The 19,759-nt window shown below is 43.2% G+C and overlaps 1 pseudogene; it reads right to left on the reverse strand.

The window, feature by feature from the left end:
* Window positions 1–12,493: 12,493 nt before the first annotated feature.
* Window positions 12,494–13,237, reverse strand: LOC123457216 (annotated as a pseudogene).
* Between the last annotated feature and the right edge of the window lie 6,522 nt (window positions 13,238–19,759).

Below are 19,759 nucleotides of genomic sequence, written 5' to 3' on the forward strand. Positions count from 1 at the left end.
CACCTGCCTAGAATGATAAGATCCTGGGTTCAACCACAGCACCACAAAAAAGTGATAAAAGTAAATGAAATACATTTTTAAATGTTTGGGGTCCTTTAAGAATGTAGAATTACAATAAAGTAGAGGTAGGGCTAGTTGGGAAAAGAGGTTCAGTAGGAATGGGAGAAGACAAAAGGAAGTAATGGGAGGTGAAATGTGATCAAAACACATTACATACATGTGTATGAGTTGTCAGTAGCAGCTGAGAAGCTGACTGAGTCAAGTGCTTATATGCCAACATAAGGATCAGAGTTCCGATTCTAAAACACATGTAAAAGTGTGGGGTGGGGTGCATTCCTGTAACCCCAGCAATGTTGAGGCAGAGACAAGTGGATCCCTGGAGTTTTCTGACTAGCTTATCTATCCCAAGGTGTGAGCTCTGGGTTCAGAATGACCCAAGACACAGAAGTCAGCATGTAAACATACCCACTCACAACCACACAAACAAACATACACGTGCCAGGAGAGTCAATGTTTTCTGCCAATAAATAAAATGAAAACTAAATTAAAATTGCACACTAGAAGCAAAGACATCATTTTTTTGGTTTCTAACATAACATTATGTCAAGTCATTAAGAAAATCCAAATAAGGGCTGGAGAGATGGCTTAGCGGTTAAGTGCTTGCCTGTGAAGCCTAAGGACCCCGGTTCGAGGCTCAGTTCCCCAGATCCCACGTTAGCCAGATGCACAAGTGGGCGCACGCGTCTGGAGTTCGTTTGCAGAGGCTGGAAGCCCTGGCGTGCCCATTCTCTCTCTCTCCCTCTATCTGTCTTGCTCTCTGTGTCTGTCGCTCTCAAATAAATAAATAAATAAAAATTAAAAAAAAAGAAAATCCAAATAAATATAGGGAGTGACCAAAGTATTTACTTTAGAAAAAAAAAGTCTGATTGCTTCATATTCTCCCCAGATTACTCAATGTTCTACCCTATTCCCACATGCTCCCATATTTCTTTATTACTTTCTGTTGTGTTATTAGTAAATAATGTGATACTTATGGATAAGCATGCTCATAACTATTTACTGGTCTTGAACTCACAAACTGTCAAAAGTTGTTGAATGTGAAGAAACTATACTTTAGAAACATAAGAAGATATAAACAGAAACCCAGAACTCTGTGCTAAATATACCTACAAAACAAACCATGCTTTCAAAATCCTTCTACCTAGTTCTCTCTTCCAAAAGTCCTTCTGATGCAAGTTATATCAGTAAAATAAGACTTTTCAACCATAAGGTTTCTTCCCTAAAATCAGGACTTCAGCTTTTCCATTCTTCTATTCACAGTATGAACTGGAGAGCAGGGGTGACTAAGGACCTTAAGTCATGTCTTTCCATGACTTATCCCATTGGCCGCGCATCTTCTCTACTCTGGGTGATCTATACCAACCTGCACTCTCCTATAAGATCGATGATGTCTTACAGTTGCGGCAACAGTGATGAAATATACCTGTGTTTTCATGTCAAATAAGATCTACATTTCTGATACTGTTTAGAAAAGTCATGAGGAAAATAAGGTGATGGTCAAAGCCTACAAGTATGGGACTGGGGATATATCTTACCAGTTAAAAACATTTGGTTGCAAAGCCTTTTATCCCAGGATTTAAATCCCCAACACTCACTTACAGGCAGATGCAGCAAAGTAGAACATGCTACAAAAAGGGGGCATGTATGTGATGTTCATACACAGTGGCAAGGCAAGAGACGCTACAAACATACAAAGTTGTTTTTAAGTTTGATTTTTTTAATCCAACAAGCATTTAGATAAGAGATCAATAAGTTCTAATGATCTAATGTACAATATTTTAACTCTGGTTAATAACAGTATAGTGTATACATGAAATTTGTTGAGTAGAATACTTAAGATAAGTATTCTAAAACACACACACCTGAGGCAACTATGAACTGTAGTACCTTTGTTACTTATTAATTTTATTTTATAACATAAGGTCTCACAGAGCCCAGGCAGGCTTCAAAAATTATATGTAACTGAGGATAATCTTGATTTTCTGATTCTCCTGCCTCCACTTCTTAGTGCTAGTATTAGTCACTCCTGGTATTGTTTAACTTTTTGTTGACAGCTTTATTAACAATAAACCATGACAATTTCCTCTCCCTACTCCCATTTTTCTTCTAGCAAGTCCATCCTCCACTGAATCCCTATCCCCTTTGAATAGTCTCTCTTTTGTTTTATGTCATCATCTTTTCCTCCCATTATGAAGGTCTTCTGTAGGTAGAGTCAGGCACTGATGGGTCATGAATATAAAGACCATTTTGTGTCTGAAAGATTGCATTGTAAGCAGTCTTACCCTTCCTTTGGCTTTTACATTCTTTCCATCACCTCTTCTACAGTGGACCCTGAGCCTTAGAGGATATGATAGAGACATCTCGGTGTTGAACACTCCACTGTGGCTTCGCCTCAGTGCCATGGTGATTTTTGAGTCACCCCAGTGGTCACCACCATCTGAAAAGACAAGCTTCTCTAACCAAAAGTGAGAGTAGCATTACTACACAGATAGGCACAATGTATGCATTTAGCCAGACAACAGCAGGTGTTGCTCCTCTAGAGCTCATGCCCCAACCCTCCCCAGCCATAGGTTTTGCAGTATCAGGCATGTATTATCTCATGTAGAGTGGGTCTCCAATCCAATAAGAAGGTGCTAGATTTTCCCCATAATGCACATGCCACTATTTCTCCAATTGGCACATTTGGCCTTGCTGGTTTAAAGTGATGTTGGTGATCAAATTAGGACTGCTGCATACTAAACAAGCAACCAATGTTCCCACCCAAAATTCATTCTTTCTATTTTCCCTTTGGGATTTTCACTAGGGTTTGAACACAGGGCCTTTCAATTTGAAGTCAAGAACTCCCTACACTGAAGTAAATCCCAGCCTAGAAACTCCTTGTGAACATAAATTTTTATTGTTTCCACCACCTCTGTCTCCTGCTTTGAATGACAAATTGTAATCAACCATAATTCCTCCCAGTCCTCTGAAGCAACACTTCCCAATAAGAAAATCTCTCATGGCCAATAAGAACAACCAGGGGTAAGGGACATGGTTCAGCAGTTGAAGATGCTTGCTTGCTTGCTTCCTTGATTGTCAAGCCTACTGGTCATGGTTCAGTTCCCCAGCACCTATTGAAAGCCATAAACAGTGGCATGTGCATCTGGAGTTCATTTACACTGCAAAGAGACCCATGAGATACCCATACATACACACTCGAGTTTTTTAAAAAAGATCTATAATCGTTTTCCATAAGCCCTCATTTTGAATGGATTTGTAACTACATTAATGGAACTTTTATTTTCTTTTTGAACTATACATTTAACTGTTAAGCATAAACCACAATTAGATGTGAGAACTCAGTAGATAAAATTCAAGCCAGAAACACATGTCCTAATATAGTGTGGTGTGGACCAGCTTTATTAGGCTTGTTTGTTTGCCTTTTCACGGTAGGGTCTTGCTCTAGCCCAGGCTGAGCTGGCATGTACTAGTCTCGCAGTGATCCTCTGCCTCGCAAGTGCTGAAATTAAAGTTGTGCACCAACACGACTGGCTTTGCTAGGCTTTTTGAAACACGGATAGTTTCTGAAGAATGTCAAGGACTACCAGAACTGTTTTTACCACATTAGTCCATAGGCTACATTTTAAACTATTATTAATTCTAAAACTATAATTTTGGGTTAAATGCTAGCATATGAATAGACAGAATGAGCAAGAACCATAGAGCAATCTCAGTGAGCTCCTCGAATGACCCCTGTGTAAAGGCCTGGCACTCATTGTTTTCCCCTTTTCAAATACTATTGAGCTGGCTCAGTGGAGGTCACAGATAATGCAGAATTTGCTTTGGCGGAGAAGGAATGTAAAAAGCATTTAAAGAAAAAAAAATACAGGTTCATGGTGCAGTTTTCTTTCCCAATCACCACTGATAGACACTTTGTGGATTTTATTTTACTACTTTTTAGAGAAAAAGAGCGAGAATTGACATGCCAGGGTCTCAGCCACTGCAGTCGAACTCTAGATGCTTTCGCAACCTAGTGGGCATATACAACCTTGTGCTTGAATCAACTTTGTGCGTCTGGCTAACGTGGGATCTGGACAGTCAAACATGGATCCTTCGGCTTTGAAGACGTACACTTTAACCACTAATCCATCTCTTCCGCCCAATTTTCAGTTTTGTTTTTAAGTTAGTAGTAGTCTTGTACACTGATGATACATCAACAACTTTATTGAGAATCCTGTCAAGGCTTTACTAACTGCAGTGAGGCTTAATTTTGGCTTCTGGCTTAGTTCCAACTGCCTGCTCTCATTTTCTCATTCCCTCAATTAGTTCTTTCTTCCTCAGGAATTTCAGTCTGCAGCTAGATGAATAAACTCACTCATAGGTCATACTAACAGTAGCAAAATGTCAATTGACTATTGCAATTTAAAGCCCGAAAATGGTCATCATGCTTTGATTCAAATCACTGTGGCCCCAATATTTCTGCATGAATGATATTGCAATAAATTCAGAACCTGGGATCTTTACAAACTATTTCAAACTACCATACAACAATGTGAACACACTTGCCAAAAATATTGGCTCTCTCTAAAAATGCTTCTAAAGTGCTAAGCGTGCAGTGATTCTGTGGTTTTTAGGAATTTATGTTTGACAAAGCACTTAGCAGCTTGTTCCTTCTACAGGCCATCCAGGTGAAAGAACAGCCTTGGTCAATATAAACAGTGCCGAGGTCAGTCGTTCTAGCTTGCTTACACTTTAGAATCATCTGGGTAGGTTTAACAAAATAACCATGGCTCTTTCTGATTAATTGGTTTGGGAAGTAAACATGGTATTGTATGTCTTAAGCACCCCCCACATGATTCTCCTGGGCAGACATGACTAGGACCCATTCTCCTACTACAAGAATAGCTTCAGCTCATCTCCCAACCATGCTGCTACTTTATTGAGTTTTTAGTTGGCATGTTTGGTTGATTAGTTTACTTTGCATGGAGAAGGATCCTGTTGTGTTTTATTGAATCTTTTTATTTATTTACCTGAGAGAAAGAAAAAGAGTTACTTAGTTTTTTATTAGTTTTTAGGTGTAATAGGGTGTCTTGCTTCTGCAAATGAATGCTAGACACATGCTCCCCTTTGCATGTCTGGCTTTACCATGGTGTACTGGGAAATTAAAGCCAGACCTTCAGCCTTTGCAAGTAAGCACCTTTAACTGCTTAGTCATCTCTCTAGCCCTGTTGTGCTTTTGATTTGATTGCTTGACATGGGTCTCACTTTGTAGCTCAAGCTGTCCTGAATCTATGTAGCATAGGCTAGCCTCAAAGGCCTGACAGTCATCCTGCCTCAGCTTCTCAAATGTTGGGACTCTGGGGTTTGCCAATACCCCTGGCTTTTTGTAGAGCGTTAATCTGAAGGCTGTGAAGCATGCTGTCTTCAGCCTAAGGATTACTGATTTGGGTGTGGACTAACAAAATTCAAAAGTTCCACTCCCAAGATCCTTTGCATTAATGCTGCATTATTTGTGCTTTGGCAAATGGTCCTTTCAAGGCAGATTTAGTAGACTCTTACCCAGTGAAATGTCAGAAATTCCAATATTTCATCATATGGATTCATCTCCTAAACGTCCTGTTAGGCTTTGAGCTGTTATTCAACTCTCATCCCATTCATGGCCTGTGTTACCCCCTCGACCGCCCCTACCACCTGTTTCCCCCATGTTTGCAAGGGAACCATCTTCCCTGCCTCCTCTTATTTCGTCCCATTGCTTGCATGTGCTTGGAGAAAACGTTTCTCTTACATTGGGTTTTGGTTTTAAAGAAGGGAATCCCCAATTTACAGAGGAGGCCTCCAACTCTTAAGAATTGAAACACTACCTTCAGACTCAGGGTGTTCAGTTCACTGCAGCCCAGTGTATTGTCACATGTCTTTCATCCTAGCACTTGGGAGGCAGAGGAAGGAAGAGTAATGTGAATGTGAGGACATCCTGGTACTAGAGAGAGAGTTTTAAGCCAGCCTGAGCTAGAGTGACACCCTACCTTGAAAACAGTTAAAAGAAAAAAAAAGACATGAGCCACCATACTATAAACAGTCTTTAAGGCCTTACATTTACAAGTTTTCCCTCAGTGTAGACAGGGAATGAGTTACTGAAGGGGCTTAAATCAAAAAGTCTTGCTAGCTGGTCATGGTGGTGCACGCCTTTAATCCCAGCACTCAGAAGGCAGAGGTAGGAGGACCACCATATGTTCAAGGTGATAATGAACTACATAGTGAATTCCAGGTCAGCCTGAACTAGGATGAAACCCTACCATGAAAAACAAAACAAAAGTCTTGCCATGTTAGCATTGGAAATTGGGTGGAAGCAATGTGAAACATTTCTAGAACAGGACAATATCAGTATGGCATTTCATTATTGTGTTTAAAGAAATGTCATGGAAATGGGGCTCTAGGATGACTCAGCAGTTAAAGTTGCTGGCTTGAAAAGCCTGATTGCATGTGTTCAATTCTCAGTACAACCATAAAACCACATATACAAAGTGTAGCATGTATGTGGAGTTCATTTGCAGTGCAAGAAACTCTAGAACTAATATTATTCTTTCTCTATGTTTGGAAACAGTTTTTTGGGTGGGGGGCAGGGTATTATATGGGAAGTTACTTTAGAGTCTTAGGGTGGCTTTGAACTCCTGACTATCCTCCTACGTCTGCCTCCCAGGTGCTGGTATTAAAGGCATGTGCCACCAAGCCTCCCAAAGTTTTTTTTTAAGAAAATGTTTTAAAATAAAAAATATGTTTTAAGATTTTATTTATTTGAAAGAGATAAGGGGAATGAGGCAGGCAGGTAGCTAGGTAGGTAGGTAGGTAGATGGATGGATGGATGGATAGATAGATAGCATTTTGGATAGGCTAAATGTTGTGTTTGATAACAGCATCCAGCAGTCTTCGATTGGAGAGGAGAGAGAAGTAGCCTTTCCTTTATATAAATATACTATCAAATCCTAATTCTAGATCATAAACAAACTGTTGTAGTAACCCTTAAAATAGACTAAAAGCTTGTCACATATGTTAGTAAGCATATCTGAGTTAACAGTTAGTAGTCCCTAGGTTTCATTACAAACATATACATTATGAGTGATGATAAAGTGCTTCAAAAGAGTACATAAAGTTTTAAGAAGGGAAAATGTTTGGGGAGTAAATCACTAAGGGTTATGTTTATTAAACTTGGGTATCTTCAATTCAAAAAGTTACTGAAGTGGTTAAGATTACCTTTCCATTTTTTGTTTTTTATTTGAGAGTGATGGAGAGAGGGAAAGAGGTAGAGAGACAGAGAGAGAATGGGCACACCAGGGCTTCCAGCCACTGCAAACGAACTCCAGACACGTGCGCCCCCTTGTGCATCTGGCTAACGTGGGTCCTGGGGAATCGAGCCTTGAACCGGGGTCCTTTGGCTTCACAGGAAGCGCTTAACCACTAAGCCATCTCTCCAGCCCAGGACTACCTTTTGATGCATTTCATTTCTGATCCTTTGAACCATGCTTTTACCTCCCTAGCACTTGGACTGAATACTTTTGCTGTTAGCATGGAAGACACTAACAATATGTATTCCTTGCTGCTTTTTTAAAAAAATTATTTATTTATTTATTTGAGAGCGACAGACACAGAGAGAAAGACAGGTAGAGGGAGAGAGAGAGAATGGGCGCGCCAGGGCTTCCAGCCTCTGCAAACGAACTCCAGATGTGTGCACCCCCTTGTGCATCTGACTAAAGTGGGACCTGGGGAACCGAGCCTCAAACCGGGGTCCTTAGGCTTCACAGGCAAGTGCTTAACCGCTAAGCCATCTCTCCAGCCCTCCTTGCTGCTTTTAAACATATAAATTGGGCTGGGGTGATGACTAGCGGTTAAGCGCTTGCCTGTGAAGCCTAAAGACCTTTTTTCAAGGCTTGATTCCTCAGGACCCACATTAGCCAGATGCACAAGGGGGCACATGTGTCTGGAGTTCATTTGCAGTGGCTGGAGGCCGTGGCGCACCCATTCTCTCTCTCTGCCTCTTTCTCTGTCACTTTCAAATAAATAAATAAACATAAAACAAAAAATTTTAAAACATAAAATATTTACATGTACTTTGATATCTGACTTAATGCTGATTGTTGTGAAAAGTTCAGATTTCTCCCTGAAATGCTTGAGAGGAAAGGTCTATGGGTATTGATGTATGTAAGTGCTCAAATATTAAATAACATACCTTAGTCTATATCATACCATACCACACCACCTGAATTCATTGGCAATAAGATGCTTGAAACTTAAGACAATAAAAATGTATGAGGGCCAGGTGTGTTCTTACATAAATGTAATCCCAGCTCTGAGGATATTGAGGCAAGAAGATATCAACGTTGAGGCCAGGCTGAGGTACTTAACAAGATTCTGTCTAAAACAACAACAACAACAACAAAAACAGGCCTCAAGAGATGGCTTAGCAGTTTAATGCACTTGCCTGAAAAGCCAGAGGTCTGAGGTTCAATTCTCCAAGACCCAAGTAAGCCAGATGCACATGGTGACATGTACATCTGGAGTATGTTTTCAATGGCTGGAAGCCCTGGCATGCCTATTCTTTGTTTATGTCTCTGTCTCCCTGTTTCTCACCCTCTCTCTCAAATAAAATAAAATTAAAATATTTTTAAAACATTCAAACAACATTACTGAAGAAGTGGGAGATTAAAGATGAATGCTACTCTCACTGCTGGCCTGAAAACCTCCTCCAGGGAGATGGTGGTAAATACTGAGGAGACTCAAAGTTCATCAAAGTCAGTGCTGGCAGGATGACTAAGCTCATAAGGCATTTGCCTGCAAAGCCTATGGACCCAGGTTCAGTTCCCCAGTACCCACATGTGGCAGATGCACTAGGGGGCAAATGCATCTGGCATTTATTTGTAGTACCTAGAGGCCCTGACATGCCTATTCTCTCTCTATCTGCATCTTAATCCCTGCAATTAAGAGGATCACTGTGAGTTCCAGGGCAGCCTGAGACTAGTGAATTCCAGGTCAACCTGGACTACAGGAAGAACCTACCTTGGGGGAAAAAAAAAAGAAAGAGAGAGAAAGAGAAAAAAAAATCTTCAAACCAGGCTGCTCAGCCAAAGGAGACTTAACAAGGACCCTCCAAGTCTCAGGGTGGGAAGGTATGCTTTTAGATGTCTACACAAAAAGAGAGAGACAGAGAGACAGGAGAGACAGACTGGAGCATTCATGGCCCTATATGAAGGCTGACAACTCCATTGAGGAGGGTTCTCAGTGGAGTGGGAGTGGAGAAGAGGGAATATAATACTATAACCTCTTGGAAAGAAGACCAGTTATGCCATATGTTCATATAGTAGAGTTTTCAGTTTACAAAAAAATACTTTGTGTAAGACAGTAATCTTAACTCTGTCTTAGAATGTTTACCTAGCATTCTCAAGGCCCTAGATTTAGTTCCTAACAACTAAACAAGCAATACATATTTTTAATCTAAAAATTTAGAGAAGAGCTGACCTAAATTGCCAGTGACTGAGGACTAAGGCTTTCTGTAGTTCTCATTACCAGCTTTGACATATGCCACTATATGGGCAGTTATAATGTATGTGAATCATAAGGTTTGTCCAGTCTGTCAGCTGCTGATTTGGTCTAACATTTACTAGTGATGGGAAGGATTAAATCAAGGGAAACTTTTAAGAATCTTATCTGTAAATGCTCCCTTATGCCTGCTTCCATGTGGGACAGGAAGGGCACAGAGAGGAAAAGGAAGGAGGTTGCTTAAGGTATCACTCTGAGGCCTGTGTTCACCCAGTCTTCCCTAACACCCCTATCCTTATTTTCATCCCAACCAAGTCTGCTGTCTCATATTGGACCTCACTCTCAGCTTACTGCATTCCTGTGGTTTTCTTGGTTGTATTCCTCAGAGACTGCTCAATGGACTCAGTCAAACCACTCTCCACAGAACATCCCCATCACATGCACTTGGGCTTAGTAGGTTACAAATGAGTCAAGTGACTCACTGGCCTAGTGTCTGTGGACCAATGGAATCCACAGAGGTTTGACAGAACCTGGAGAACAAACCAATCTTCAGGACTTTCAGTCAGATCTGCTGCGGGATGTCTTGCACGGTCTGGAGATCCTTGTGCTATGTGCTCTGACACATATCTCCATGGGGGCTAATTATGGGAGTTGCCTGCGGTACTCTGTCTTCTAGATATTCCCCTTTTCCAGCATCACCAGGGCCTGCCTCTCCAGCAACATCGGGTCTTCCCAGGCCACAGGGTATTGGCTTGGCCTTGACATTCATCCCTACCTGCAGCAGGCCCTGTGCATTGTCTAGCCACCACGGTTGCTCAGATCTGCTCCTAATCTCAGTGACCCCTAATCCCTCACAAAATGGGTTATTCTGCCTGGTTTGTAACTCCAGGAAAAACTATCCGTCACAAGTCAGACCCACATGTCCCTACCCAGTCACCCTCAGTTGGAAAATCAAGGAAGTTGCTCCCTTAATTCACAAGTATCATTGCTGGTCATGGGGAAGAACGCTTCTTCCTCTAAGCACTATGGAAGGGGAAAAAATGAAGGAATGAGGAAAGAACAGAAGAATTTTGTTCTTTCGGTGTGAATCAGACCTGGTGGTAACAGGGATATTCCCATTAACAAAATTTTGTAGGAATGACACACATTCTTTTTCTTTTGAAAAAGTATTTTTGTTGGGTTGGAGTAATGGCTTAGCAGTTAAGACACTTGCCTACAAAGCCAATGGATCCTGGTTTGACTCTCCAGGACCTACATAAGTCAAATGTCCAAGGGGCACATGCATCTGGAGTTCGTTTTTAGTGCCTGGAGGCCCTGGCATGCCAATTCAGTTTTGTCTGAACACTGGCATCGGCAGGTGTGTGGAGAGGGGCGGGGACTATGCAGTGGGAAGGAGGGTTTCCTCACCATCCTCAAGGTCTTGGTTTCCATACATTATATAGTTGGATGTGGGAAAAGTGCCAGGTAAGGCTTTCTCCGTTTAGTGGTTATTGCTGCAGGCAAGCCAGGAGCAGTGTGGGCTGCAGTAGTGAGCAAGAGACCCCAGCAGAAGCCCATCTCACATCACCACTGACAGCTCCAGGGAGAAGCTAGTTTCCAAGATGTAGCTTGGTGGGCAGCGCAACAACTGCCTCACCTGCCCAGCACCATGTTGCCGTGGTCAGATCTGGAGGAAGCACGTTAGGAAACTGAAAAACAAATCAGACCTGGAAAATATAGTCTCTCCTGGATTCACATCTACTCCTGGCTTTGGCATACGTACAAGTTTTCAGGGACTCTATGGAGCCATACCAAAATCAGGATCACAGGTGGGTACCCCAACTCCCTGTCTCTTTAAAAGGAGAACTGGGCTTCTGAGGTTGGTGTTCTTGCACATGCACTGGGTGGCCCTGACAGAGCCTCCTGTCTTCTCTGGGTGAGTGCTGGGAGATGTAATCAGAACTTCTGCGCCCTAGGGGCAGGGCCTGCTTGTTTGGTTGTTCCTCTGTCATCTCATCGGAACTCTGAAGCAGAGCAGCCAGTCTCAGGTTAGCAGTAGTCTAGGCTCTCTTCCCTCGGGAGGAGAGAGGCAGATGCACTTAATTTTGAGGGGAAACTTGATGGGAAATCTGAGTGGAGTGACATGTCTCAGTAGGGACAATCTACACCGGGAAGCTAGGAGATCATTCAAGCGGCTTTGTAGGGCCAAGAAGCCAACAAAGCCTGGGTAAGTAAAAGACCCGAGTGTTGGGTAAATTCATGAAGCAACTCCAGCTTCAGCTGATGCAATTATGGTCTTCCCAGGACAGAAATTTCTTTTTTTAAAAATTTTTTTGTTCATTTTTTATTTATTTATTTGAGAGCAGCAGACATAGAGAGAAAGACAGATAGAGGGAGAGAGAGAGAATGGGCATGCCAGGGCCTCCAGCCACTGCAAACGAACTCAAGAGGCGTGTGCCCCCTTGTGCATCTGGCTAATGTGGGACTTGGGGAACTGAGCCTCGAACCGGGGTCCTTAGGCTTCACAGGCAAGCGCTTAACCGCTAAGCCATCTCTCCAGCCCAAGCAATTTCTTATGTCTCTGCCGAGAGAGGGGAAGACAGACAGACCAGCACTGGAATCCGGAAGGGACCGTCTCTGTAGAAGCAGCCCACTTTGGTGGCCACTTATTAAGGGGTATTTAAAGAGATAAAAGTAATTTTCCATAAATACCGTTTAGTTCATCCCTCTGTTTCCGTAACATAAAACTCAGGGTAAAGACAATTTGTTTCCTTCTTTCCAATCACTTCCCTGTGTCTACTCAGAACTTCATGAATAGAACTCGATGAACGGGACTTCACATTGCCGCCCATGAGGGGGGACTCAACACCAAGGCCTGAGGTGACAAAAGGACTGTTTACGCAGTGGTGAAACTTGGGGGTCCTCATCAACTGATCTTGAGTTCCGCAGCTCTAAGGGAGAGGACAGACTCCTTGACGTGTTTCTGATCCGACTCTGGGGTCAGGAGTAGCCAGGAAGCCAAACACCAGGAACGGGGGTGGCACATCACCAGTCCAGAGGCTTTGCTATGGGTGCAGACAGGACGGAGCCCAGCCCTAGGCAATCAGGAGCCAGAACATGATCACCAGGGCTACAAACAGGGAAAGGCGTGACAGGAACTGTTCATCCACGTACTGGGGTGTCCCAGGGACAGCTGGGGGAGGCCGTCCATCCTTTATGTTAAGTGCTGTGGCAAATATACCAAATGGAAATGCCCCAATTCCAAATGACATCTGGAATCCACCATCTCCAAATCCAAATCCTTGAAATCCCCCTCTATTTTCCGGCTCTGGCCTGTGGCCTTGAGGACGAGGAGGGGTCTTCTCTCTGGGGTCCTGCTGACCGGTGCTGCCCCTGCCATAGAGTGGGCTGACTTTGTCCCGGCTGATGCCCCTTTGCAAACTGGACACACCTGCCCGTTAGGTCTGGTCTCTAACCACTGATGTAAACACGGCCAACAGAAGAGGTGGCCACACAGGCTGATGACGGCGTCCTTGGCTGTGTCCAGGCATACGTTGCACTCAAAGGTGCTGTCCTGCCTTCCATTCACGCCAGGGCCCTTACTACTCCCGCTGGGATCCCCTGAGCTGGAATTTTCAGGAGACGCAGAGGCCAAGGGCCCTTTGCTTGCCATCCTTGGTTGTCAGCAAAGCTTCCAGTGATGCTTCTTCCCAGGAAATTCTCGCAGGGCCCCGGTCTATCCAGTCCGCTGGCACACAAGCCAGTCTTACTCAGTGTCTTAGAAAAAGATCCTTTTCGGCTTGAATATCCTAATTTATATAGCATTCATTACATGGATGATATTTTATTAACAGGCCCAGAGACAACAAAATTATATGAGGTGGGACAAGAATTAATCCTTATACTCCAAAAATTCGGACTACAAATAGCCCCAGTGAAGGTTCAGGTCCATCCTCCCCACCTTTTCCTTGGATTTGAATTACACTCCAATAAAATCCTATCTCAAAAAATCCAGTTAAGACAAGATTCTTTAAAAACACTTAACAATTTCCAACGGCTCTTGGGGGACATTAATTGGTTACGACCCTATTTAAAATTAACTACTGGAGAACTTAAACCCTTGTTTGATATTTTGCGAGGGGATTCTGACCCCTCCTCTGCTCGAGAGCTTACTACAGAGGCTAAAAATTCCTTACAAATTGTTGAAAAGGCCATTCAGGCACAAAAGATTGAATACTTCTCTCCCACCTGCCCGTTATGGTTACTTATTCTCCCTACAACCTTTACACCCACCGGTCTTTTATGGCAAACTAAGCCTTTATATTGGATCCATTTACCTGATACCCCCCCCCCAAAAATTCTGCCTACCTACCCCTCCCTGGTTGCCCAGGTTTTAAAACTTGGGAGAGAAAGTTCTCTTAAACTTTTTGGAAAAGACCCAGACACCATTAGTGTGCCTTATAGCGCCTCCCAGGTTCAATGGCTAGTACAGTCTTCTGATGAATGGGCTGTTGATTGTGTTTCCTTCCAAGGCAAAATAGCTAATCATTATCCTTCAGACAGACTAATTCAATTCCTTTATAGACAGTCCATTGTTTTCCCAAAACAGACTAAAACTTCTCCCATTCCTGGAGCCATGTTAGTTTTTACTGATGGTTCTTCATCTGGAATTGCAGCCTTTAACATCAATGGAAAAATCTCCAAAGTCCAAACTAAACATTCTTCAGCACAGCTTGTGGAATTGGTTGCTGTTATACAGGTCTTTGAGACTCTCTCCAATCACCCATTTAACCTTTATACTGACAGCGCCTATGTAGCCAGCTCAGTCCCTTTGCTCGAGACGGTCCCTTACATCCATCCCTCTACCAATGCTTCCCCTCTTTTTGCTAAACTTCAACAACTAATCCTGGCCAGAACTCACTCTTTCTTTGTAGGACATATTCAAGCACATTCTGGTCTTCCTGGACCCTTAAGTAAAGGAAATGACCTTGTGGATAAGGCAACTCAAAATAGTTCTGTTATCCTAATGGGAATGGTCACCCCACCTGACCCCATATCTCAGGCACAAGAGACACATCGGTTACACCATCTTAATGCCCAAACTCTCCGACAGATGTTCTCTATCACCCGAGAACAGGCCCGACAGATAGTCCGCCAGTGCCAGGGCTGTATAACATTTTTGCCTGAGCCACACTTGGGAGTTAATCCTCATGGTCTTACACAAGGGGAATTATGGCAAATGGATGTCACCCATCATTCTCCCTATGGCAAATCAAAATATATCCATGTGTCTATAGATACCTTTAGTGGATTTATTTGTGCTTCCCTTCAGACGGGGGAAGCTACTAAAAATGTTATTAATCATATATTTGCTTGCTCTGCCTTTATGCCATTGCCAAAAGTTATTAAAACAGACAATGGCCCTGGGTATACCAGCACTAGCTTTAAACAATTCTGTGCTCAATTAAAAATAAAACATCTTACTGGTATTCCCTATAATCCACAAGGACAAGGTATAGTAGAAAGAGCACATCAAACTCTTAAAAATATGCTCTCCAAGCTACAACACTCAGGAGGAATATTATACTCCCAGGCAGCAAATCCCAAAACATTATTAAACCATGCTTTGTTTGTTTTAAATTTCCTGACCCTTGATAAAGATGGTAAATCCACGACTGATAGATTTTGGCACCCTTCTACATCAAATAATTATGCTCAAGCATTATGGAAGGATCCATTAACTCACAAATGGTCCGGCCCAGATCCTGTGTTAATCTGGGGGAAAGGACATGCTTGCATATATGACGCTAAAGAACAAAATGCTAGATGGCTCCCAGAGAGACTAATAAAATTGATTAATTCTCCCAGGGAAACCCCTGAGAAAGATTTTAATTGTGCTTAATTACAGAAAGATGCTCAGCCTTGGCATTCTTTCATTTCTACTTGTAACCCGGCTGGTGGTAAGTACCCCTTCCCCTTATCAAATTTATAACTACACTTGGATCATTGAAAACCAGGCCGGAGATAATGTTAACTCTAGCTCTTCGGTCGGATCCCAGCCCCAATGGCCGCATCTAGAAGTGGATCTCTGCGCCCTTGCCCTTGGAGCACACCCTGATTGGGGCACGGCAGAGGAACTATGGCCTCAGCCCAACAACAAGGCACCTGAATTGGCCAGACGCAGCCTTGATTTCCCCGGCTGTAGAAACACTGGCGAAAGAAGCCACCTTCATGGTGCAGCGGAAGGTGTTTATGTCTGCCCAGGAGCCCACCGAGATAAGTCCCTTAATTACAAGTTTGGATGGGCTGGTGATTATTTTTGTGCCTCCTGGGGTTGCAAAACTACTGGGGACACCTATTGGAAGCCCTCCTCTTCCTGGGATTATATCTCGGTAAAAAGGAAATGGGTACACCCTAAAGCAACACCCAACCACTCTCCTTGGGACTTAGTAAGACTCTGTGATCCCAACCAGTCCCCTACAGGTGGCTGGTGTAGTCCCCTACTAATCCAATTCAATTCCCGAGCCAGACAACACGATTGGACCAGCCAAGGATTTGAATGGGGACTCCGAATCTATAGAGAAAGAAAAGACTCTGGGCTCACTTTTAAAATCAAGTTACTCAAAGCTATTCCCAATAAAATTTCTGCAGCCATAGGACCAAACCCTTTCTTACTCAAACCAGCCAGACCCAAATTAACAGTTTCCTCAAGGTCTACCACACCACCTATTGTTACTCAGTTATCTCAAAAATATACCTTGTTCCAACCCTCCATCCCTGCGGGACTCCCAAGTTCAGCTGATCTCATTGTTTCTTTAGTAAACGCCTCCCTAGAAGCTATTCATAATACTAGCAATCCCGATTACCAAGAATGCTGGATCTGCTTCTCTCCTACACCTCCCTTTTATGAGGGTGTTGCGATGCTTATGACCCCTATATTTACTAATGACACAGATGGCCTGCCTTGGCATGCTGCCCCAGATGGAGGCCTTACTCTTAGTTCCATTTCAGGTATTGGACTCTGTCTTGTTGGCCCTAAAATGTTGCCCCCCCCCATTCACTCATATCAGTCTGTAATCAGACTATTGTTATCAACAGAACATCCACTTATACAAAGGCTCCTAATAACACCTACTTGTCTTGCTTCTCGGGTCTGACTCCTTTTATAGTCAATAAGGATTTTATTAATAATAAAGATTACTGCGTTGTAGTTATCGTGCTACCGCGATTCCTTGTCCATAATCCAGAAGAATTTTTATCCACTCTGGATCAGGGTATCTCCATCAGACAAAAAAGAGAGCCTTTAACTGCTATTACCCTGACTGTGCTCCTGGGGCTTAGTGCTGCAGGGACCGGGACAGGTATTGCCTCAATGGTTACCTCCCAACAACATTTTTCACATCTCAGTGCCTTAGTGGATAGAGATCTCAGCCTCATACAGGAGGGAATACAAGATCTTAAAGATTCATTAGCTCCCCTTTCTGAGGTAGTTTTTCAAAATCGGAGAGGATTAGATTTAGTCTTCCTTAAAGAAGGGGGACTCTGTGTAGCCCTCAAGGAAGAATGCTGTTTCTACTCAGATAAGACTGGGCTAGTACAAAATAGTCTTGATAAAGTTAAAAGAAATCTAGAGGATAGAAAAAGGACTCAAGAACAACAAGAATCTTGGTATAAAAATTGGTTTTCCACATCTACATGGCTAACCACTTTGCTTCCCAGTCTGCTAGGACCTTTTGTAGGTTTCCTTTTACTTCTCTCTTTTGGCCCCTGGGCCTTTAAACGATTAACAAGTTTTGTTAAGAGTCATGTAGATTCTACAATCAAGCCTGTGGAAGTCCATTACCATCGCCTCTCCACAGAAGAAACATCTGCCGCTGACCCACCAAAAGAACAAGACAACCCCCCATCTTGACCCTTAGACTTTACCTTCCTGCAAAGATCCACCCTGGGGTGGAAATTTTGGCCCCACCCCTCCGAATAATAACTCAGGTCTCCGCGACCCCTCATATACTATTTGGCTACCAAACATATTTCCTCCAGGATCCTTATGGGGCTTTGACGGTCTTGTTGAGAGCAAAATGCGTTACATTTCCACAAAGTGAGTGGTCTGGTAAGTCAGCGACGGAACAGGTGGCTAAGTCTCGACCCGCCTAAGACAGGACGACCTCGGCGAGAGGAGGCCGATCCAATGACGGGTAAGGGTCCAGCACTGCCCTTCTAACAGGCTCAGACCCCGTTTGTGCCCCTTGTTCTAAGGTCAATCCAAATGACTTTATCGAAATCAATGACCTATGAGTAACAGCGCTCAACCTACTCTGGGGAACGCTCGCCTCTCTGATGTCAGGTTACTGTCAGGTTGCTCCTCTGGATCCATTTTTACTCTTAAACAAAAATAATCGGCCACCAAACAAGCCCTTCTTTGGGACATCATCAGGGGGTCGCGGTAACCTCCCTATCCTAGTCCTTGTATACAGAAGAGGGGGAGATGTTAGAGACAAGCCCTAAGCAACTTTTGCCCTGAGCAACTTCTGACCTTTCCTCATCCCCCCACCCCACCACACCTAACTGATTCCATCCCCCCCCCCCCCCCGCCACACCTATCTAATTAACACCCTGCTTGGCAACTGCAGAGACATCAGAACTGTACCGTGAATTCTCGGAATAACCGCAAACTGTCCTAGGCCAAAGGCCAAGAAGATTCTGTAACTTTCCACCACCTGCCTCCTCCAGCCCCCCTCTCGCCCAAAACCCTAACCCTAACCCTAACCCTTCAAAAGACGACTCCGGCTGAATAAAATTGGACTCTTGACAAGTGTACATTTGCTTGAGTCTCTTCCTCTCTCTCGCCCATCTTATTTCAGGTTAGGGTCCTCCTTGCCCCCATGAATAACTAGGTCCCGTGGAATGGGACAGTACCCTTCCTTTGGCTCTTGCCTTCTTTCTGTCACCTCTTCCACAATGCAACATGAACCTTGGAGGATGTGAGATGTTTCAGTGCTGGATGTGGCCTTTTGGGTCATCCCAATGGTCATCACTATCTGAAAAGAAAAGCTTCTCTAATCAAAAGGGAGAGTAGCATTAATATATGAATACGAACACTAAGTGTAGTGCAAATTCAGGGCAATTTGGTAAGAATAATATGTGCATATGGGCATGTGCTACGTTGCTCACTTGCCTCACTTATGTGAATCTGGCTTATGTGGGATATGGAGTGTCAAATCTGTGACCTTAGGCTTCACGTGAAATGCCTTAACCACTAAGACATCTCTCCAGCACGCTGCTTATTTTCTCATACAATTGGCTTTTTGATTTAGGAGACTTCTGATTTCTCAAAAACAAACAGCCATGCCCAGGACTGGCCTGTCACTCAAGCTTCACATGATGAATTCATAAAGCAGTCACTTAATAGATTCTTAGAAAGAGCAAAGGCATCAGACATGTGTGCCATTATTTCCTACATCACACAAACCCTCATTTAATCCCAGCTCAGCAGATGAAGGAGGGATGAGGGAAATAAAAAAAACAAAAAAGAAAGCAAGCAAGAAATAATTGCTTAATGCAAATCCAGTGAGGCCTGTTTTTCTAGTTTCTGTCTGGTTAATCACATCACCCCCACTGCAAAGCACCCCATCAGGCAGGCAGGCAGTGAGATCTGACACTTTTGTTAAATCCGGAAAAAAATAGCAATAAAAGAAAAGATAAATGAAAGCCCTAATTGATTACAATTTGAGTCACACAAGTTTCCTTTCTTCATCTCTACGTCCTTGGGGCTTACAGAGAAGGAGGGCTCTGATCTCACTTCTGTCTTGAATGGATGTATAGATAGATGATAGATAGATAGATGATAGATAGATAGATAGATAGATAGATAGATGCACATATTGATAGATATATAGATTGATATATTTTTGTCTCTCCACCACTTCCATTTATCTGAATCTGAATGTCAGGCAGCCCTACATATGACACACAGGTAGCTCCGAAGCCTTTCATATAACTGAGACCAGGACCAGGACAATGACACACACACACACACCCAAATACACATTCATTCATCATAAACCCAAGGTTCTTTGGAGCTAAGGATCCAAGTGAGCCACAATCAGATTCACATCCTCCATGTCCACACACAGCCATCCACACCACAGACATGCATAAACAAATGGAAAGTGGTCCTGTGCCCAGATTTCACAAGTTAAATACATTTAAAAAA

Source organism: Jaculus jaculus (genome assembly GCF_020740685.1).
Source record: "Jaculus jaculus isolate mJacJac1 chromosome Y unlocalized genomic scaffold, mJacJac1.mat.Y.cur SUPER_Y_unloc_3, whole genome shotgun sequence".
NCBI lineage: Eukaryota > Metazoa > Chordata > Mammalia > Rodentia > Dipodidae > Jaculus > Jaculus jaculus.